The sequence below is a fragment of the Callithrix jacchus genome, chromosome 12, assembly GCF_049354715.1.
Source record: "Callithrix jacchus isolate 240 chromosome 12, calJac240_pri, whole genome shotgun sequence".
NCBI classification, from domain to species: domain Eukaryota; kingdom Metazoa; phylum Chordata; class Mammalia; order Primates; family Cebidae; genus Callithrix; species Callithrix jacchus.
In genome coordinates, this window is record NC_133513.1 from 99,086,418 (window position 1) to 99,111,028 (window position 24,611).

Sequence of the window (24,611 nt, forward strand, 5' to 3'; positions counted from 1 at the left end):
TTGTCTTGTATTAATGAAATATTTTTTGGCTAATCTGTTATCTTTTCCATTTGTATATTATTTATATCTGAAATTCTTTTCAAAAGTACCCCAGAAATTATATTATGCTTCCCTAATTGTAAGCTTCCCTAAATTTTATTTTTTTATTATCTCTGGCAATACTGAGATATGAGAATACTTTTATTCAATTCCACCATCATCTGTGGTGTTCTTGTGACATATTTTACTTTTATGTATATTTTAAACCGGATAGGACAGTAAGAGTATTTTCTACAGTCAATATTAATTTAGATTTACTTCATGTAGTAATATATAGATACTAATTGTAATATCCAACATAGCCACTAAGAAAATAATTAGAAATATAAATAAAATAAACAATGAGGTAATTTAATGTAATTACTGATAAATTAGGATTAATGTCTTCTATTTTCTTATTGCTTTCTAAATGCCCTGCCTTTTTTGTTCTTCTGTGTCTACACTACTGAATTTTTAAATGTCAATTAGGTATGTTATAGTATACTATTTTAATTATGTTGTTGTTTCCTTTATTCTGTATATTTTTGTTATTTTCCTAGTGGTTGTCTTGGGTATTACTATTAACATCTTTTTTAAAAATCTAGTTTTAAGCCTACCAACCAAAAAAAGTACAGGTCCAGACAGGTTCACAGCCGAATTCTACCAGATGTACAAAGAGGAGCTGGTACCAATCATTCTGAAACTATTCCAAACAATATAAAAAAAGAAAATCCTCCTCATCTCATTTTATGAGACAAACAACATCCTGATACCAAAACCCAGCAAAGACTCAACAAAAAAAGAACATCATCCTCAGCAAACTGACACAAGAACAGAAAATGAAACACCACATATTCTCACTCATAGGCGGGTGATGAAAAATGAGAACACATGGACACAGAAAGGGGAGTACTAAATACTGGGGTCTATTGGGGGGAAAAGGGGAGGGCTAGTGGGAGGGGGAGGTAGGGAGGGATAGCCTGGGGAGAAATGCCAAATGTGGGTGAAGGGGAGAAACAAAGCAAAGCACACTGCCATGTGTGTACCTACGCAACTGTCTTGCATGCTCTGCTCATGTACCCCAAAACCTAAAATCCAATAAAAAATTAGAAAAAAAAAAAAAGAAAACTTCAGGCCAATATCCATGATGAACATCAATACAAAAATCTTCAATACAATACTGGCAAACTGATTGCAACAATACATCAAAAAGCTTATCCATCATGATCAAGTAGGCTTCATCCTGGGGATGCAAGGCTGGTTCAACATATGCAAGTCCATAAACATAATCCATCACATAAAAAGAACCAAAGACAAAAACCATATGATTATCTCAATAGATGCAGAGAAGGCCTTTGACAAAATTTAACAGCGCTTTATGCTAAAAACTCTCAATAAACTAGGTATTGATGGAACCTATCACAAAATAATAAAAGCTATTTATGACAAGCCCATTGCCAATATCATACTGAATGGGCAAAAACTGGAAGCATTCCCTTGGAAATCTGGCACTAGACAAGGATGCCCTCTTTCTCCACTCTTATTCAATATACTATTGGAAGTTTTAGCCAGAGCAATCAGGCAAGAAAAAGAAATAAAGGGTATTCAATTAGGAAAGGATGAAGTCAAATTGTCTCTATTTGCATATGATATGATTATATATTTAGAAGGCCTCATTACCTCAGCCCAAACTCTCCTTAAGCTGATAAGTAACTTCAGCAAAGTCTCAGAATACAAAATCAATGTGCAGAAATCACAAGCATTCCTATATGCCAATAACAGACAGAGAGCCAAATCAAGAGTGAACTCCCATTCACAATTACTTCAAGAAGAATAAAATACCTAGGAATACAACTAACAAAGGAGGTAAAGGACCTCTTTAAGGAGAACTACAAACCACTGCTCAAGGAAATAAGAGAAGCCACAAACAGATGGGAAAACATTCCATGCTCATGGTTAGGAAGAATCAATCTCATGAAAATGGCCATACTGCCCAGAGTAATTTATAGATTTAATGCTATCCCCATCAAACTCCCAGTGACCTTCTTCACAGAACTGGAAAAAACCATCTTAAACTTCATATAGAACCAAAAAAGAGCCTACATAGCCAAGACAATCCTAAGCAAAAAGAACAAAGCTGGTGGCAGCACACTGCCAGACTTCAAGCTATACTACAAGGCAACAGTAATCAAAACAGCATGGTACTGGTATCAAAACAGAGACATAGACCAATGTGACAGAACAGAGGCCTCCAGAGCAACACAACACATCTACAACCATCTGATCTTCGACAAACCCGACTAAAACAAGCAATGGGGAAAGGATCCCCTGTTTAATAAATGGTGTTGGGAAAATTGGCTAGTAATGTGCAAAAAGCAGAAACATCTTACACTAAAATTAACTCTGGATGGATTAAAGACTTAAACATAAGACCTAACACCATAAAAACCCTAGAAGAAAACCTAGGCAATACCATTCAGGACATAGACATAGGCATGGACTTCATGACTAAAACACCAAAAACATTGGCAACAAAGGCCAAAATAAACAAATGGGATCTAATTAAACTTCAGAGCTTCTGCACAGCAAAAGAAACAATCATTAGAAAGAACCAGCAACTAACAGAATGGGGAAAATTTTTTTGCAAACTATCCATCTGACAAAGGGCTAATATCCAGAATCTATAAATGACTAAAACAGATTTACAAGAAAAAAACAAACAAATCCATCCAAAAGTGGGCAAAGGATATGAGCAGACAGTTTCCAACAGAAGACATATATGAAGCCAACAAACATAGAAAAAATGTTCATCATCACTGGTCATTAAAGAAATGCAAATCAAAATCACATTGAGATACCATCTTCTATCAGTTAGAATGGAGATCATTAAAAAAATCTGGAGACAACAGATGTTGGAGAAGATGTGGAGAAATAGGAACACTTTTACACTGTTGGTGGGAGTGTAAACTAGTTCAACCATTGTGGAAGACAGTGTGGCAATTCCTCAAGGATCTGGAAATAGAAATTCCATTTGACCCAGCAATCCCATTACTGGATATATATCCAAAGGACTATAAATTGTTCTATTATAAAGACACATGCACACACATGTTCATCATGGCACTGTTTACAATAGCAAAGACCTGGAACAACCCAAATGTCCACCAATGATAGACTGGACAAAGAAAATATGGCACATATACACCATGGAATACTATGCAGCCATAAAAAACGATGAGTTTGTGTCCTTTGTAGGGACATGGATGAACCTGGAAACCATCATTCTCAGCAAACTGACGCAAGAACAGAAACTCAAACACCGCATGTTCTCACTTATAGGTGGGTGTTGAACAATGAGAACACTTGAACACAAAGAGGGGAGCATCACACACTGGGGTTCGTTGGGGATGGCTATGGGAGGAATAGTGGATGGGGAGGTTGGGAAAGGATAACATGGGGAGAAATGTCAGGTATAGGTGATGAGGGCAACGAACCACCTTGCCATGAGTGTACCTATGCAACAATCTTGCATGATCTGCACGTGTACCCCAGAATCTAAAATACAATTTAAAAAATCTGGTTTTAATACTAACTTAATTTTAGGAATATACAGAATTTTTTTCCAATATACCCCCTTCCTTTCAATTTCCTCAGTGCAGTTTTTGTCATACACGTTGCAAATTTATGCAGTAGAAACTCAACACAGTTTTTATAGTTATTGCTTTACACAGCTACCTTTTAATCCGACAGAAGAGATACAAATATATATTTATATGTACTGTCCTTTATAGTTACCTATATTGTTAGATTTCCTGGTTGAATTAGATTTCCGGTGCACCTGCAAGAAATTGCCACAAACTTTGTGGCTTAAAACAAAGCACATTTGTTCTATTGCATTTATGGAGATCAGAAACTTGAAGTCCATTTCCCTGGGCAGAGTAAATCTGTTGGCATTTCCACTGGCTCTGAGGTGAGCATCTTTTTCCTTAATTTTTTTCAGCTTCTAGTTGCCAACTCCGCTTCTTGGCTTGTGGCCACTTCCTTTGTCTTCGTAGCACATCATTCCAATCTGTTTTCCATCATTGCACTGCCTTCTCAGCCTCTGTAGTTGAACCTTCCTCTGCTTCCCTCTCATAAAAATACTTGTGATTATTAGAGCCTACCTAGCAATCTAGTATACTTTTTCCATCTCAAGATTTATTTATTTAAACACATCTGCAAAGTCCTCTTGCCAAATAGAGCAACATTTACAGGTTCTAGGGACTGAGAAACAGATATCCTTAGGGGCTACTATTCAGCCTCCCACACTGATATTCTTTATTTTGTCATTTGGATTCAAGCATATTTTCAAGTTGGCTTGATGAGATCCTATTAATATTTCCTGTAGGGAATATCTGTTAGTGGCAGGAAATGTCTTAATTTCTGTTTCATTTTGCAAGAATAATTTAGCTGAGTAAAGAACTACCAATTTTTAAATTTTTTTTTTTTAGCATTTTCAATATGTTTCCATTTCCTTACAGCCTTTATGGTTTCTGGTGATATTGAGGACCCCTTGTGTGTGATGAGTCTCCATTCCTGCTGCTTTGAAAATCCTCTTTGTCTTTGTCTTTGGACAGAGATGATTATGATGTGTCATATTATTCTGTTATAAGTCATTTTATTTTTGTAAGATTTTTCAAGAATGCATATTTGTTTCCTTTAAAACTTTCTGTGTCTTAACCAATATTCTTTTTGGTGAGACATCATTATCACATTTTAGGCAATGTTTTCTGAGCTCTTCAAACATATTTATGAGTCATATGTAAAGTTTTGTATACTAAGTCCAATATCTAGACTCCCTCAGGACAGTTTCTACTGATTTCTTTTTTAGTTAATTTCCTGAGTTGTGAAAATTTTGATTTTGACAATTTTGCCAGAAATTTAGTTGCTTTATGGAGGAGATGATTTATAAAAATTTTCATTCTACCATTCCAGAAGTTTTACACTAGGGCCTCATAACTTTTGTATGTGATTCTGAACTATATAGAATTAAGTATATTTTGCACATGCAAAGCAAATTTTTGATGTCTGAAGTTGTTAATGTAGACAAATATGCTAGGCAATCTTATTGTAACAATTACTCAAACTAGAAAAGAGAACTGAAATTAAAGAATGTCTCAATCCATCCATTGTTAAGGAACTTAAGAGGTGAAGCTCAAGGTTGGTAATATCATCTATCATCATGAGGTTTGAATGTTTCTTCCCTCATTTCTAATCAGCAATTACTTTGTTTTTACTGAAAATAAGGGTTGGATCTTTGTTCTGTCAATATAATAAAAAAAATCATGGAGAATCTTAAAGACAGAGCCATCAGAATGACTGGATGCATATTCCCGAAATTAAACAATCTGATAAAATGTCAGGCTAAATTTGGCTTGCAATATGTTAGAACAAGAAAGGATTATTGTAAAGCCAGCTTAAGGTCCACATATTCTTTGCATCTTCAAAGAAGTGTCATTTATCTCAGACAGGACTCAGATATCTTCGTGTGTAACAAACAGACCTAATGTCAAATTCAAACAGGAATGACATGCATAAAAATTTCCAACCAGTCAGATTTTATTTCCTCGAGTAAATATGCTACCAAGTACCACCATTGTTTAGCATTTCAATAATGTCATCTGAGAACTGGTGATTGAGTAAACTAATAATTGAAGAAACACATATAACTATGATGTCATCACAAGTACTTTCCTTAAGTTCTCAGCTTGGATGCAATACATCTTGGCACCTATTTAGAAAAAGAAAAAGAGGAAATAAAAATGCTTCAAACCAGCAAATAGACATAAAACGTTTCCACTTTTTAATAAGTTATGCCGTTTTACTTTCACATTGACCTGGATATTGCCTCAACAATATGGTACATATGATTTTTTAAAAAATGTATTTATTATACTTTAAGTTCTGGGGCACCATTCCCGGCCTAAGTTCTTAAGAGACTTGAAGAAGGAGAATGACAAGGTCTCTCAAGTAGCAGATCATGACATAAAAGCCTGAAGATCTTCTTGGCATTGTTAGAGGCCTTTCAAGGAAGTCAGTGCTGTGCTGAAAATTGGGCTCAGAGTTTAATTGCTAGTGGAATAGCCAAGTAAATAATGTAAAACCTCTACAGGCAGCCAAGGATAAAGTCTGGACCTTTATATGGGACCCTCAGATTTGTGAGTAAAGTAGAAATCCCTCAATAATTTCCTGGGAATTCTCTAGGTTGCCAGAAACCTTGTTTGGTTTAGGGTGACTGTCCTTTATGCTGAAGGGTTGGTGGTAAGAGAGTTGCCTTGGAACTCAGTTTCCTAGTGTCAATGGAAATAACAGAGACTATGTGATAAAACTTAACCATAAGAGGCAAAGTGGAGTTTTCTTCTAATAACAGCAAGACTAAAGCAACAACCAGGGTGCCTTTTCAGGCAGAGGTTTGCGTTAATGGCTGACAAAACATGGGATTCTTGGGTAAGACAGAGAAGCAGTTGATGAGGGTATGGCTTGATTTGTAAAAACAGAAAAATGACAGAGCTTGTGAGAAGGCTGATGTCAGCAGTCTTAATAGAAAAGTATTTCCATCCCCAGTTTTCAGATACAGATCCTGTCATTTGGATGGGAGGCCAATTTCTACTTGGCTAGCAGAGACAATGAAATGCCATTGAAAGTCAATACAGTAACAAACTTGCCAATCCTTCTGCAAGTAGACTTGCAGCCATTAATCAGAGAACTTATGAGAGGTGACAGACACAGAGTTTGAGCTGACATTGATGCGAGGGGACTCAAAATACCATCATGGAGCTCTGGTTTGGTGGGAGCTTATAAAATGACAGGTGGTAAACAGTCATGGTGGACTTCCATCTAACAGTGTGTGCAGAGGTCCCTCAGCTACCCCCTATGGTTTTTTTCTCCTCTACTTGACTACAAAATTATAATTGAATAAGTATTTAACAGAATTTTTAGTAAAATTTTTGTATTGTTCTTTTAGTAGATACCTGCATATATTTGTCTTATTATTGCCTACTTTTTATTAATATATTTACCACTTCCAGAACAATGCAAGAAACTTAAAAAATTTAACTGTACCTGTCCTAAGTTTTCTTCTATATGTGTTACACAAGACATAGCTATTATTATTGTTTTATACAGTTAGTGTTCTTTCATATTTACTCACATCTTTTTTTAAATTTTACTTTAAGATCTGGGATACATGCTGTATAGAACATTCAGGTTTGTTACATAGGTATACCTGTGCCATGGTAAGAATGTTTTTCCTCTTTCTTTTTTTCTTTGTTATTTTCAAAGCTTGGCTTTTATTTAAAATTTAAAATTTAATTTTATTATTATATTATACTTTAATTTCTAGGATACGTGTGCAGAATGTGCAGGTTTGTTACATAAATATACACATGCCACGGTGGTTTGCTGCATCCATCAACCTGTCATCTACATTAGGTATTTCTCCTAATGCCATTCCTCCCCTATCCCCCCACCCCACAACAAGCCCAGGTGTGTGATGTTCCCCTCCCTGTGACCATGTGTTCTCACTGTTAAACTCTCACTTATGAGTGAGAACATGCACTGTTTGGTTTTCTGTTCCTATGTTATATTATTTTTATCTGAAATTCTTTTCTTTCAGCCTGATAACCTCTGTTTAGAATTTCACTTATTTTATACAGCATGGATCTTCTGATGATAAATTTTCTCAGATTTTGTTTGTCTGAAAAAGTCTTCATTTTGACTTCACCATTGAAGAGTATTTTCACTAGATAAGGAGTCTAACATTGAGGCTCTTTTTTGGTTCACTGCTTTAAAAAATGTCATTTTATTGTTTGCAGATTCCATTGTTTCTGTTCAGAAGTGAGACACCAGTTTTACTGTTGTTTCTGTGAAGATAATATGTCTATTTTCTCTAACTCCTTTAAGGTATTCTTTAACTTTGATGTTTAGCAATTTGGCTATGATGTGTCTAAGTGGGATTTTTCTTTGTATTTCTCCTGTTTTGGTTTCACTGATCTTCTGCAATGTGTGGGTTAAGATCTTTTATCAATGTTAGTGTATTTTCAGTCATTATCTCTTCAAATGTTGCTTCTTCCTCATTCCCTCTATCTTCCCTTTATGGAATGCCAACTATACATCTTAAGACTACTTATCACATACCTTTTACACTCTGTTCTATTCTTTCCATTTTATTTTTCTCTGTGCTTCATTTTAGATGTGTATCTATTGACCTGTCACTGAATTCACGAATCCTGTTTTCTACTGTGCCCAGATTTTTAAAAAATATCCATTCAATGGGGCTTTGATTCTGTATGTATGTTTTAGGTTCTAAAACAGATTTTTTTATTTTGTGTTATCTTCAATCTTGATAATCTTTTCCTCTATTTTAATACATTTTAATTGCTAAAATTCTGCTTCAACTCTAAATAACTTGTTACTGAGTTACTTTTATGGCTTTTCTTAGTTTAAAAACAACTAATCATTTTTGAAAAAGGTAATCATACATCAGAATTTTTGATTGATTGTCAGAAATGTAGAAAATCTAGAGTCCATGAAAGATGACTTTTCCTTCTCTGTCCGCTGAGACTGAAACATATTGTTTGGGGGTAAACTAGGAAATGTCCTTAAACAGAAAGTCACGTAAATATGAAGTTTACCTCATGTATCTCTTTTTCCAAGAATCCTATTCCTCAGATTTCTTCCTGCTTTGATTCTTCTCCAATGTCTTCTAATGCTTTTTAAATATTTTGTGCACTACGAATAGAGGCATCATTGGAATTGATTTCCTTAGCAGCTGCCAGGATTCTCACATTGGTTTCATGATCCCTATATTAATATTATGGCAGGTAGGACCAAATGCAAGCCTCTAAAACAATCCTCATTCTGACAGAGAAATCTGAAACATTATGGTACCCCATAATCCATTACATATTATAGATGAACACGATTTTCAAAAATTTAAAGAATGTGTAACCCTTAGAAAAATTAGAGGATTGTTTTGGATGACTAGTAATTACCATATAAACTTAATTAACTGATATACAGACGATTTAACTTTTCTGATAGAGATGATTTATTCATGGAATACATCAACAATTTGGTATGCAATTGTTTATCTGACAGTATGGTCTTTTCAAACCCCATCAATAAGGAGGATATAATTCACTTTGCTTTTATGTGGGAAAGAGAAATATACATCAAGTTGATTCAGAGCTAAGGTAACTCTTCTGATCGCCAGCATAGAGCCCAGGAATGTTAATCATCCTCACTTTCTGCAGAACACTGTGTTTGAACTCTTTATTCATAACATTATGCTAATAAGTGGCAATTTGTTTTTCATCTAAAACAGCAAGGTCCTTTTTACTCAATGTTTCTCCCCATCATTTCACTGAGGGTCTGAAGGCTTTGTTTTTGCAAGGGTTTATAGACTTTTAGAAACCAAAGCCAGGGGGCTCTGTACATTTTCTATTTTCTATCCCTACTCTGAGACAATAAGTAAAAAATAGTCAGAAGGAAGAAAAAGAAAAAGAAATAATGGGAAAAATATATACCAACATAGGTAAAAATCTAAAAGAAGGTGTATGAAACACTCATTAGTGTTTTATTTGCTGTATCTTTATTGGAACCCAATCAGGAAGAAAATAAAAAGGTAATTATTCACTATTTCTACAAACCTGTCAGTCATTATTCCAAATACAAGTTATATTCCAGTAAAAAAAAAAAGTTGTGTGCCTTTGCATGGATATGCACAAGTACTGTGCAAAACTTTATGTCTGTTTTGAGGAAAGTGAAGTGTGCCTTTCGCATATAATCTTCTCTGGCTCAGTCTGTGTAATCACAAAGCAACCTGTTGATTCACAGAAATCATCAGACAATTTTGTGTTCATTCCAAGATATGTTCTGGAATACCCAGTTACCTTTAGTTTTACTTTTCAAACTTCTTTTAGAGTGATGTAGACAAATGATCTTTTTTTTTTTTTAATTTGTATTCTATCTAGAACTTATTTTCCTCTCTGTCAAATTTTCTTTGTACCTGACAAATCTATTTATATTACAGGATAAATCCTGGGAGACTCCTGAAAAATAAATTCCAGCTCGGACACAATTCCAGGTGGTTCTCTTCCATGGAACTCTAAGGTGGGATCTCCAATGACTTTATCTATTTTTACATTCATCTTTATGTGTCTTTTCGATGGCTGACCTCACCATTTATTTAGCTGACTTGGAGCACCGTAGCATTATCTATATGTGACATTTTTAATAAGCTTTGATGAAAAATCATAGTGGTGTAAAAATTATCACTACCTCAACATTACTTTGTGTGGTATATGCTCAGAGCATCTATAGAGTTGTTTTGCTTTGCTTTTTTTTTGGTGAATGAAAGCAGTTTGCTACACAGGAGAAAAAAACTGAATGCTATTTGAATTGCAGATTTCTGCTGCAGCCATTAGTTTCCTCTAATATTTTCTATGGTCACTTAACATTTGGACTTGAAGTTTTTCCAGTTGAAAGACATTGTTCTTAGTCATATCCTTGAAACACAGTCAACAAGATCTTCATAATCTCTGCTCCAGGGTATGTAGTAACCAAACATGGAAGGGGAGTAGAAAATTATTGCTAGATTTTATTACTGAATGCTCTTTTGCCACCATCTGCTATTTCTTTCCTTAATATCTCTATACATAAATCCATAATAAGTCTAACCAGTTGCCATTCTGCCTTTATCATGGAGTTAGGATCTGTGAGGTGGAACAGAACCCAGTGCAGACTATAAGCCTGACATTTTCAGGAACAAGTTTCCCAAGAGGTAATTTATTTTTTCTACTAGATAGAAAAAAAAAAGTAAGAAGGTAAGATGAATATTATCAGTCTAATAAACTATTTACCGTGTTATCCAACTGAGCATTTGGTCACCAGAAAGAACATTATCTTCTTTTGCCTAAAATAATGAAACAGAATGAAAATGGGAATTAACTGAAGTCCACGAATGGTTAATAAAAGCAACTTGTCTTTACTTACTTTTAGACTAGTCATCTGTGCTCTGAATGACTGTATAAAATATCAGTGTTCATTTAACATTTATGGGAACCTTCCAGACATACTGGGAACAGTAGCAGCTTGAGTGAAGAACACACTGCCTTTTAATTGCATAGGAATTTAATAAAGCTCCAAGGTATATGCATGGTAAATACGTTGTAATTATATATTCCTGCTGACAGAAATTGCCTGCCCTCTCATTTCATTTGGCTGGACAGCATGGAACATATTGAACGACCTGTCAAAGTAAAATGTTCATTTATATACAGCCGGTTAGGGTCATCTATTGACTTCCAAAATAATACAATATCCAAAGCACAAATGTTTAAGTTTTCCCTACAGCCACTTTGGTGGATAAAAGGAGAGAGTTTTATCTTTGTTTTGATCATGGGTAGTGGGAGGAAAAGGGCACTGCAATGTTTTGGAAAATGATCAGGACTCTAGAATTACCTCCCAGGCATCTGTGATATTTCCATTTATAATAACAATGATGCTTTTCACTTATAGATTTATTTTCACCTGGAGATCTCAAAACACTTCACAGATATTTTCTCATTCTTTCAGTTTCACTGTCAGGTATAGGGGAACAGGCAGAACATGCCTTCTGGGCTTTGTCTTTATAAGACGAGTCACCTGGGGTAGGACACAATAGGCCAGATCCCTGAATGGAGCCAGTGTCTTTTCGCCACTGTTGAATTAACCAGATGATGTAGAGTTTTTTTAATGGTTATTTTTGGATCAACATTTCAGTAACCCGATTCAGGTCGCTGAAAACAGAATGATAAAACATCCATCCAAATTATGTGAAATCTTTTTTGTATAGAGTCACAGTGTTCTTAGTATAGCCAAGGAGTATTCAAAACTCTTGAGGAACATTGAAGTATTTTTGGAAAACTGCTTGTTTATCAAACTTTTGGAGAATAAAATATTACTAAAAAAATAAATAACTTGATGACAAAGACAACAACTCACTACTAAGGTCCCTCTCTAAGTAGCTCGGAATAAAAAAGGGAAGTCAAAATTATAGTAGGATAGTGGTAACAATTTTTAATAACTTGGTATACTTTTCAATGTGAATTATATTAATTCTATAACACCAAAATGTCCTATTCCTATTAGATGGAATAATTACACACTCAGCATTTCAAAGTATTAGATATTGAAATATTATTGCATTCATTTTAAAGAAATTACAGTCCCCAGTTTGCTCCTAGGACCTCATGCAAAAGAAGTCACATCGGAGAATAGGAAATGCATCCCATATTGCTTTGCTGCAGGGATTGCCTCCTCTGGGTGCAAATGAAGCAATGCAGACTAGTACTCATTATGAAAACTGTGTGAAAACTGATGAAGAGCTAGAATGTAAAGAGCCATGAAAGTAATATCAAAGACACCAGGGTCATTTAAAGGGCATGCAATTCATTCATTAATTAATTTAAAAATGTGGTTTCTACTGTCATGGTTCATTGGTCATTGGCCCAATTATATTGTATCAAGTAAAGTGCTAGTTGGCTTTCTTATTTTACACCACATTACTGATAGACTTCCTACTGTTTCCACTAAAACTATGCAATTTGTAGGCACTAAGTTGATCAATGAGATTGCATGGCGAACCTGTTAAGTCTCTGTTCTTTGGTAGACCTAAATATTTCATCCTTATCTACTTATTTGTCCCATTATATCTTCACTTTTAATTATCTCATTTCTAATTCAAACCTTCTGCTCTCAGATTAACACTTTAATTTATCTGTGCAGGTCAATCCTGGACAATCTTTTTTTTTTTTAAAGCTTCTTAATCCTTTAATATTTAAAATACATACAAGATCACGGAAAATGGGAAAATGCAGAATCTTTTAACATGCACAAATAGATTTTTGTTAGGTCTTAGACACCTTCTGCTAAGCACAGAGCTAACTGAAATAATTGGACTTTCTAATTATACGAATATTTGTGAATCATTTTAAATTTGAGATAAAAGCAGTTGGATGAAATTTGGAGTGATATGCACCAGGCTTCTAGTATTAAAAATTGGGTAAATTAGTTATGTATACCCATTTTGTTTGCATTTTTATTCATCATCTTTGGATACCAGTGCATCAGTTTGAATAAATTCTACCCAAAGATTAGAAAAATATGACAATGCACAGAGATACCATGATGATTTCCCAGTGACTTAGAATCTACTGGGACTTTGTGTGAGCTATAAATATGAGAAAACAGTACATTTCTTATGCTCCAGCTCCTTTCCCAGGCTATGAAACTGTCAGTAAAAGAGGCCAGTTGGAATAAATGCCAGTAGCCAGTATTGATTTTAGAAACATGATATAATGATGAGATACCAACATGGTGGGTTCTATCTGTCCAAAGATAGGAATAGGAAAACCTAAGGAACTGTGCAAAGCCCTATTGCAACTTTAAGAAAAGAATGCTGACTAGAAAGATGGCTGACTAGGAACAGCTGCGTAGGGAGGCTCCCACAGAGAAGAATCAAAATGGCCACTGAATCCTGCACTGGCAACTGAGGTATCCAGGTTCTCTCATTAGGACTGGCTAGGCAGTGGGCGTGACTCATGGAGAGCAACAAAAAGCAGGGTGGTGCAAAAAAAAGCAGGGTGGATCTCCACCTGAGATCCACACAGGGAAAGGGGAGCTCCACCCCCAGCAAAGGGAGGCAGTGAGTGATTGTGCTACCCTGCCTGGAAGACCATGCTTTCTCCATAGATCTGTACAACCTGTGGATTAGGAGATACCCCTTATGAGTCCACACCACCAGGGCCTTGGGTCCCAAGCACAAAGCTGCACAGATTCCCAGTGGCCACACGGCTGGATGCTGCCTAAGACTACCGAGTCTCTGGGGAGGGGGATTAGGGGTGCCTGCCATCACTATGGCTGCCTGCTGCCCAGGATGACTGAGCTTCTGGGATAAAGGCAGCAGCCATCACTGCAGCTCCAGTCTGCCATTCTTTCCCTGCTGGTGCCAGGGGGACTGGTCGGTTTGGACCCAGGAAGAATTCCCCACAAGCACAACACAACAACTGTGGCAGATTATGGCCATACAGCCTTTTTAGGCCAGAACCTATCCCATCCCTCCTCACTGGATAGGGCCTCCCTGCAGGAATTTCTGCAACTCCAGCCAGGGGTTTAGGGACAGAACTTGGATCTCTCTGGGAATGAGCCCCTTTGGGGAGGGGTGGCCATGGTCTCTACAGATCAGCAGACGTAGTCTTTCCCCCCGCTGGCTCTAAGGAATCTGGGCAGCCCAGATGAGTGGGATTCCACTAGCACAGCATAATCCTTTCACCAAGGGGCCACCAGAGTTCTTCATTAAGAGTCTTGAATCCTGTACCCATTGACTGGGTGAGACCCCCTGACAATGCACCTTATATGTCCTTGTGGACAGAGATCCCAGAGGAAGGAGCAGGCAGCCATCTTTGCTGTTCTGCAGCCTGCATGAGTGAAAACTTCATGTGCCGGAGGCACTCAGGCAAAAAGTGTCTGGAATAGAACCCTGGTCAACAGCAGCAGTCTTACAGAAGAGGGGCCTGACAGTTAAAAGAAAAGCAAACAATCAGAAAGCACAACAAAAACAACAGCATCAACAGAAGAGTCCCCACAGAAACCCCATCCAAAGGTTAGCAGCCTGAAAGATTGAAGCTAGATAAACTCATGAAGATGAGAAAGAATCAACAAAATAATGCAAAGAACCCCGAAAACCAGAATGCCTCTTCTCCTCCAAATGATTATAACACCTTTCCAGCAAGGGCACAGAACCGGACAGAGGCTGAGATGAATGAATTGAAAGAAATAGGCTTCACAAACTTTGCTGAGCCAAAGGAGCCTGGTCTAACCCAATGCAAATAAGTTAAGAACCATGATAAAATGGTATAGGAGCTGTTAACCAGAATAGCCAGTTTGAAGAGGAACTGATGGCCTGATGGAGCTGAAAAACACAACACAAGAATTAAACCATGCAAACACAAGCAAAGGGAAGAATTTCAAGCTTGAAGACTATCCTGCTGAAATAAGACAGGCAGACAATATTAGGGAAAAAAATGAAAATAAATGAACACAACCTCCAAGAACTATGAGATTACGTAAAAAGATCAAACCTATGACTGATTGGGATACCTGAAAGAGACAGAGAGAATGGAATTAAGTTGGAAACATACCAGGATATCATCCAGGAGAACTTCTCCAACCTAACCATACAGGCCAACATTCATATTCAGGAAATATAGAGAACCTTGGTAAGATACTCCATGAGAAGATCAACTCCAAGACACATATCATCAGATTCTCCAAGATTGAAATTAAGGAAAAAAATGTTAAGGGCAGTCAGGGATACAAAGAGAAATCGATTAGACTAACAGTGGACCTCTCAGCAGAAACCCTCCAGCCAGAAGATATTGGAGGCTAATATTCAACATTCTTAAAGAAAATAATTTCCAACTCAGTATTGCATATCCGACCAAACTAAGCTTCATAAACAAGGAAGAAATAAAATTCTTTTCAGAAAAGCAAATGCTGAGGGAATTTGTCACCACCAAGCCTGCCTTGGAAGAGCTCCTGAAAGAAGCACTAATTATGGAAAGGAAAAACCATTACCAGCCACTGCAAAAACACATTGAATTACAAAGACAAATAACATTAGGAAGCAACAACATCAATAAGTGTGCCAAATAACTAGCTAGCATCATGATGACAATATCGAATTCACACATAACAATATTAACCTTAAATGTAAGTGGGCTAAATGCCCAATTAAAAGGCACAGAACTGCAAGCTGGATAGAGTCAAGATCGATTGGCATGCTGTATTCAAAAGACCCATCTCATGTACAAGACACAAATAGACTCAAAATAAGGGGACAGAGGAAAATTTACCAAGCAAATGGAAAGCAGAAAAAAGCCAAGGTTGCAATCATAGTTTCTGCCAAAACAGACTTTAAGCCAACAGAGATTTTTTAAAAAGACGAAGCAGGACATTACATAATGGTAAAGGGATCAATTTAACAAGAAAAGTACCTATCCTAATTGTATATGCACCTAATACAGGAGCACCTAGATTCATTAAACAATTTCTTAGAGACCTACAAAGAGACTTAGACTCCCATACAATAATAGTGTGAGACTTTAGCACTCCACTGTCAATATTAGACAGATCAACAAGACAGAAAATTAACAAGAATATTCAGCACTTGAACACAGCTCTGGATCAACTGGACCTGATAGATAGCCACAGAACTCTTCAACCAAAAACAACAGAATATACATTCCTTTCAGGACCACATGGCACTTACTCTAAAATCAATCACATAATCAGAAGTAAAACACTTAAATGCAAAAGAACTGAAATCATAACAGTCTCTTAGAATCACAGTGTAATCAAATAAGAAACTCACTCAAAACCACACAACTACATGGAAATTGAATAACCTGCTCCTAAATGACTTCCGTGTAAGTAATGAAATTAAGGCAGAAATCAAAAAGTTATTTGAAACCAAAAAGAACAAAGAAACAACATACCAGAATCTCTGGGACACAACTAAAGCAGTGTTAAGAGGGAAATTTATAGCACTAACTGCCCACATCAAAAAGCTAGAAAGATCTCAAATTGACATCCTAACATTACAACTAAAATAACTAGAGATCCCAGAGCAAACAACTCCAAAAGCTAGCAGAAGTCAAGACATAACTAAGATCAGAGTGGAAATGAAGGAGATAGAGACACGAAAAACCCTTCAAAAAGTCAATAAATCCAGGAGGTGCTTTTTTGAAAAAATTAATAAAATAAATATACTGCTAGCTATACTAATACAGAAGAAACGAGAGAGGAAGAAAAGAGAGAGAAATCAAAGAGACATGATTAAAAAAAAGATTAGGGGGCTATCACTACTGACCCCACAGAAATACAAGCAACCATCTGAGAATACTATAAACAGCTCTATGCAAATAAACTAGAATATCTAGAAGAATTGGGTAAACTCCTGGACACATACACCCTCCCAAAACTAAACCAGGAAGAAGTTGAATATCTGAATAGACCAATAACAAGTTCTGGAATTGAGACAGTAATTAATAGCCCACCAACAATAAAAAGCCCAGGACCAGACATTTACAGCTGAATTCTACCAGAGGTACACAGACGAGCTGGTACCATTTCTTCAGAAACATTACAAACAATTGAAAAGGAGGGACTTCTCCCTAACTCATGTTATGAGGCCAGCATCATCCTGATACTAAAACACGACAGAGATACAACAACAAAAAAAGAAAACTTCAGGCCAGTATCTTGAAAAATATCTATTCAAAAATCCTCAATAAAATACTAACAAACTGAATACAGCAGTACATTGAAAAGCGTATCCAGCACCATCTAGTTCACTTCATCCCTGTGATTTAAGCCTAGTTCAATATATGAATATGAATAAATACAACTCATCATATAAACAGAACTAAAGACAAAAACTCATTATTATCTCAATAGATGCAGAAAAGTTTCTGATAAAATTTAACATGTTAAAACTCTCAATAAACTAGGTATTGATGAAACATATCTCCAAATACTAAGAGCCATTTATGACAAACCTGCAGCAGGTATCAAACTGAATGCATGAAAGATGGAAGCATTCCTCTTGGAAACTGGCAGAAGACAAGGATGCCCTCTCTCACCACTGTTATTCAACATAGGATTGGAAGTTCTGGCCAGGGCGATCAGTCAAGAGAAAAAAATAAAGAGTATTCAGACAGGAAGAGAGAAAGTCAAACCGTCTCTGTTTGCTGACTGCATGATTCTATATCTAGAAAACCCTATTGTCTCAGCCTGAATGCTTCTTAAGCTGATAAGCAAATTGAGCAAAGTCCCAGGATACAAAATCAATGTGCAAAAGTCACAAGCATTCCTATACAGCAGCAATGGACAGGTAGAGAGCCAAATTATGAATGAACTCTCATTCACAATTGCTACAAAGAGAATAAAGTATCTAGGAATATAGATAACAATGGAAGTGCAGGACCTTTTCAAGGAGAACTATGAAGAACTGCTCAAAAAAATCAGAGTACACAAACAAATGGAAAACTATCCCATGCTCATGGATAGGAAGAATCAATATTGTGAAAATGGCCATATGGCCCAAAGTAACTTATAGATTCAATGCTATTCCCATCAAGCTACCATTGAAATTCTTCATAGATTTAGAAAGAAAAAAAAAACTACTTTAAAATTCACACAGAACCAAAAAGAGCCCATATAGCCAACACAATCCTAAGCAAAAAGCAAAAGCTAAAGGCATCACACTACCCAACTTCAAACTATGCTACAAGGCTACAGTAACCAAAACATCATGGTACTCATAAAAAACAGACACATAGACCAATGGTACAGAAGAGAGATCACAGATATTAGACTGCACATCTACAGCAATCTGATCTTTGACAAACCTGACAAAAACAACCAATGAGGAAATGATTCCCTATTTAATAAATGGTGCTGGGAAAACTGGCTAGCCATATGCAGAAAATTGAAACTGGACCCCTTCCTTACATTTTATACAAAAATTAACAAGACATGGATTAAAGGCTTAAGTACAAAACCCTAGAAGAAAATATATGCAATACTATTCAAGACAAAGGGACGGGAAAGATTTCATGATGAAAACATCCAAAGCAATTTCAACAAAAGCAAAAATTGACAAATGGGATCTAATTAAACTAAAGAGCTTCTGCACAGCAAAAGAAACCATCATCAGAGTGAACAGATACCCTACAGAATGGGAGAAAATTTTTGTGATCTATTCATCTAACGAAGGTCTAATAACCAGAATCTACCAGGAATTTAAACAAATTTACGAGAAACAAACAGCCCCATCAAAAAGTGGGCAAAGAATATGAACAGACAGTTTTCAAAAGAAGACATTTATGTGGCCAACAAACATGAAAGAAAGTTCAACATCACTGATCATTAGAGAAATGCGAATCAAAACCACAATGAGATACCATCTCATGCCAGTCAGAATGCTAATTATTAAAAAGTCAAGAAACAACCGATGCTAGAGAAACTGTGGAGAAATAGGAATGCTTTTACACTGTTGGTGGGAACGTAAATTAGTTCAACCATTATGGAAGACAGTGTGGCAATCCTCATAGAGCTGGAACCAGAAATACCATTTGACCCAGCAATCCCATTACTGGGTATATACCCAAAGGAATGTAAATTATTCTATTATAAAGATACATGCACACATTATGTTTATTGCAGCACTATTGACAAGAGAAAAGACATAGAATCAACCCAAATGTCCATGGATGATAGATTGAATAAAGAAAATGTGGTACATACATACCATGGAATACTATGCAGCCATAAAAAGGAATGAGATAATGTCTTTTGCAGGGATATAGATGGAGCTAGAAGCCCTTATCTTCAGCAAACTAACACAGGAACAGAAAACCAAACACCATATGTTTTCACTCATAAGTGGAAGCTGAACAATGAGACACATGGACACAGGAAGGGGAACAATACACATTGGGGCCTGTCAGTGGGGCAGGGAAAGGGAGAACATTAGGATAAATAGCTAATGCTGCTGGGCTTAATACCTAGGTGATGGGTTGATGGATGCAGTAAACCACCATGGCACAGATTTACCTACGTAACAAACTTGCATGTCCTGCGCATGTATCCTGGAACTTAAAGTAAAATAAAATTTTTGAAAGAGAAAAGAATGCAGATACTTAAAGGGTCTGAGAAACGAGGAGCTATGGAAAATAACGTGAAGTGTCAAAGAGATCAAATACAGTGCTCTTCTACTTCTCAGCTTTGTGTGAGGCCTAGAGGAGGCATAATGATTATTTAATATAATTCATATAAAAATATTAAAAATGAGATATTTTAAAAATAAAATATGGGTGGTGCATTAGTCCATTCTCATACTGCTGTAAAGAACTACCTGAGATTGGGTAATTTATGAAGAAAAGAATTTTACTTCACCCAAGAGTTCCACAGGCTGTACAAGAGTATGTTTGGGAGGTCTTAGGAAACTTACAGTCATGGCAGAAGGTGAAGAGGAATTATGCACGTTTTACCACAGTGGAGCAGGAGAGGGAAAGAAAAACTGGGAGGTGACACACTTTTAAACAACCAGATCTCCTGAGGACTCACTCACTATCAGCAGAACAACAGGGGGAAATTCACCAATGTTCCAATCACCTCCTACCAAGACTTTCCTTCAATTTGACATAAGATTTGGGTGAACACACAAATCCAAACCATATCAGGTAAGAAGTAGCAGTATTTGGATCAGCAGGCTGGGCTGACAAGAGACTACAGGTCAGGTGCAGTGGCTCACGCCTATGATTCCAAGCACTGTGGGAACTGAAAAGGGAGGATCGGTGGAGCTCAGTAGTTTGAGAAAATCCTAGGAACCATAGCAAGACCTTGTGTCTCTGGAAAATAAAATAATTAGCTGGGAATAGTCATTCCCGCCTGTTATCCCAGCTACTTGGGAGGCTGAGGTGGGTGGATCACCTGAACCCAGTAGGTGGAGGCTGCAGTGGGTCATGATAGTGACACTGCACTCCAGGCTGGATGACAGAGGAGATTCTGTCTCAAAGCAAAAAGGATCCAGCTTAACATAATTAGTTAGGATTGACTTGAGTCTCCCTCTGCAATTTTTTTCTTTCTCTACATCCTGAAGTAATCCTTCCCATCATAATCCCCCGTTTCAGAGGGCTTCCTGATCAGCCCTGTTTAGCCTGGACTCACCTAAATGGGAATAAAGCAGAGCACCAGAGAACAATCCAACAGCCACCAAAAACCTGTGGCTCCATCCAGGAATGACAATGGGTTCCATTCAGCATTCTATACAGCTATGGGATTCCTGGCCACCCGTGCTGTTTCCGCTTCTGTACTTTTTGTTGCTTATGTATTTAAAGGTCCAGCCTAGTGTCTCCCACCTCACTGACGGAGGCAGACCCGAGGCTTCCAACCTGAGAGGTAACGACTGCTACATTGACTCTCTGCAAATGATAGCAACTTTCTTTCTAGACTTCTTGACTGTCAGCTGCACAAAGGGCATTCATAGCGTGGTGAAATACAATGTCATCTGACCTTCCAAATAGGCACCATCATTACTGACAGTATTTTGTCACTGCCAGTCAGGTCCAAATGGCCAGCATCGTCTGCAGTGCCCAACACAGTGGCTGGATTGCTCAGAAGTCAATTGTCTGATATGTCGGGAAGGCAGTACTTATACATCTCTCAATTCATGCCAGACTATTGATGTTTCTCTAAAGTGAAGGCATTTATAAAGCAATTCCAAGTGTCTTCTTCTTTATAGTCTTAAAATCCCTAACAGTTAGGGCAGAAACAATTGTTACACTTCAACATCCAAGTTTTTATCATTACACAGAGTATGTGTAAACATATCTGATCCTGCAAAATGGATTCTTTCACTCTCCAGTTAGGCTGCATGCATCATGAAAACAATAATTATCCTTTTTCTTTTAATTTTACCTCTCTATCATCCCATCAAGCAGCTGTCCAAATAATAATTCTGGCTGATGTTCAGTCTTGTATAAATTATATTTCTGCTAGTTTTATCTTCATGTAACTTTTTTCAAAACAAGTCATTATTTTACCTGGAAGGCCGTTTCATCCCAATCCTAAATCACATTTGCAAGGTCACCTTCTACCTTATTTCCAATATCTCTTCCTAATACCCAAGCAGATCCACTCAGAATCTTAATTTTCCTCCTTCAATACCATACTGCTTGGAACTCAGATCATCTACCCCTGTCTACCATCTAGAAGTGCTGTTTATGTAGCCTTCTCCGTCCTTTATGAGGTCATGAACATCTAGAGGCCAGGGCATTTAATGTTTGAGTCCCAGAGTCTAGCCAATATTGCTGATACATAATAGATGCTCAATAAATTTTGGATGACTCACATTCATGCCACTCTGTCATTATTTTGAAAAAGAATTATAAATCAAAGAAAGAATTATTTACTAGGAGATGATCCCTTTGAGGTAAAAAACTACTTTTTTTTTTTGAGATGGAGACTTGCTCTGTAGTGCAGGCTGGAGTGCAATGGCAGCATCTCAGCTCACTGTAACCTCCACCTCCCAGGTTCAAGTGATTCTCCTGCCTCAGCCTCCCAAGTAGCTGGGATTAGAGGTGTCCACCCCTACGCCTAGGTAATTTTTGTATTTTCAGTAGAGATGGGGTTTTGCCATGTTGGCCAGTCTGGTCTTAAACTCCTGACCTCAAATAATCTGCCAGCTTCAGCCTCCCAAAGTGCTGGGACTACAGTCTATAGATAGGTCTCATTAAATTTATTAATTATGTAACTACAGATGCACTGCAAACTTTTCATGGTTTTTAAATTCCTATATAACCAGGTGAGTGTATCTGTGTATCTGCTCATTTAAAAAATAATTTTGATGTGACATACTAAATACAAAAAACAGGATTGAGGAGTTCTCACTCAGGAAGAACTGTGACAGTGCGGAAAAATACCACTGTTTTTAAAAATGCCCTTTCTCATTGTCTCCAGGGCAGTGTACAGAAAGGGTATCATTGATAAAAACTACCTTGACTACTTAGCCTTCAAAATAAATTGCACTGCTCACTGCATCTATTGTTAGCCAACAATGCCTACCCCATGCTCATTGGAAAACTTGTAATTATTTGAGCAGTAACAAGTTTAGGTAATACCAGGGGAGTCATAAATAGTATTTAGAAGTTTCTATAAAAGCTTTTTAATTTGTTACTCGACAGCTCATTTACATTGTATGCTATATGTCACAGAAAATGCACTTCTAAGATACAGGGACTGGAGAGAAATGATGGTTAGGCACATGATGGTGTATGTTATAAAAAGTGTACTTTTTCATCCTCACTAAGGCTGCTATAGAAGCAAGAAGCTTAGGATGTTAAAGCCACAGTACACAATTCAGAAATATGCGCAGCTTTTCCGGGACTGTGGGTTGCCTACGTGTGTTTTAGACAGTATGCAAGAAGTTTGGTACTAGGCTTCAGTGACTCATTGAAATAATTCCATAGGCTCTGGTGAACATGAAAATCTGCTGTACTCTAACTGAAAAAAAAAAATTCTACTGCTTTCTCTTTCCTTCTTCAAACCCTAATGAGAGAATAATTAGTTTTACATTCTTAAGATCATGCTTTCCTTAGGGGTTCACTCATGATTCAACTTCCATCATGGGAAAATAGAAACATAACAAAACAGAAATCTATTTAGTATATCTTTGTAAATCATTGGGACTTTTTGTTAATAATGGCTGCATAGTTGCTGGATGCTCTTATTATACCAACCTGCATGGTAAAATGATTGTAAATCTTAAAGCCAAAGAGCTTTTATGTCAATGTGTAAGGGGGATTGTTTCCAAACCTTCCAATCTACAGATTCTAAAAAATCCCACACTCTTTCTTTAAATCCATCATTCAACACATAACAGTCTTACAGTGGTTTGACCTTAACTCACTTGCCTTACAATCTGAGCTTCATGTTCTTTTCACTAGTATCTAATGATGCCAGTGTTTCCTTTATTCCATCCATTGTCTCAAATATCATTATTTTTAGGTTAAAATCTAAGCAGTTCCTGAAGATTGGACTCAATTCTACTGCATGTACAAAGTTTTTCTTCAGAGTTTACTGAAAAGGTAGCTTGACCCTCTGTGCCTAAAACTACATACTTGTTAGTGTATGTTTACTATTTGGATCTGAATTTTGTATATTTCTTACAATTGCTAACAATAGCTTGGTTTACAAATATTTCTTTTCCAATCTAAAATGTTTGCAAAGCTGATACTTTGGTGATAGATACTTAAAATACAGTGACAATTATATATAAGGATGTGATTTAGAAGAGTAATTGATACATTCTTAAAAGTCGCAATTGTATCTTATTCTTCAGCTATGTTGGATTTTAAGCATGTTTATTTACATTCGTCAAGCTTTTAAGATTTCAGACACGGCTTAAGAGTTCTAAGAAAATTTGAAAAGAGATTTCTACAGTCCTAACAGGAGATTTATTGAAAAATTACCAAAATGTATAACTCAATTTGTTCCAAAAAGATGATAGCAAACAGAGACATTTATGTATATATTTTTTTCCTTTCAATGTAGTTCTAAAAATCAGGGTTCAGATATTGGAAGTTTGTTTACCATTCCCTCATATCATGTAAATAGCTTATTATTATATATTTGAATTAGCATCCTTTTATTTTCAGCTAAAACTAAACATTACAAAGTTACATATATTCTATTTGTGTGTGTGTGTGTGTGTGTGTGTGTGTGTGTGTGTGTTTACATGAACTGGATGCCCTCAGTGGGTGAGGTCCCTTGAACCATGAGTCTAGTGAATTTTGCACTAAAGATTGTATTTTTTTTTCTAATAAATATTCCCTTAGTAAAAACTATGCAATGAATGAAGGCAGTGATAGGCAACATAAGGCCTGAAGGCCAAATCTAGCCATCCACCCATTTCAGTACATAAAGTTTTATTGGGCCGGGTGCGGTCG

The 24,611-nt window shown here is 36.7% G+C and overlaps 1 long non-coding RNA gene across 1 annotated transcript in view; it reads left to right on the forward strand.

Annotated features, from left to right (window-relative positions):
* LOC118146383 (uncharacterized) overlaps positions 1-24,611 on the forward strand; it is a 139,032-nt gene that overhangs the window by 38,881 nt on the left and 75,540 nt on the right. The window contains exon 4 of the long non-coding RNA XR_004732152.3: positions 10,091-10,170. This is a non-coding gene — a long non-coding RNA (uncharacterized LOC118146383). The remainder of the gene's footprint in view (positions 1-10,090; positions 10,171-24,611) is intronic.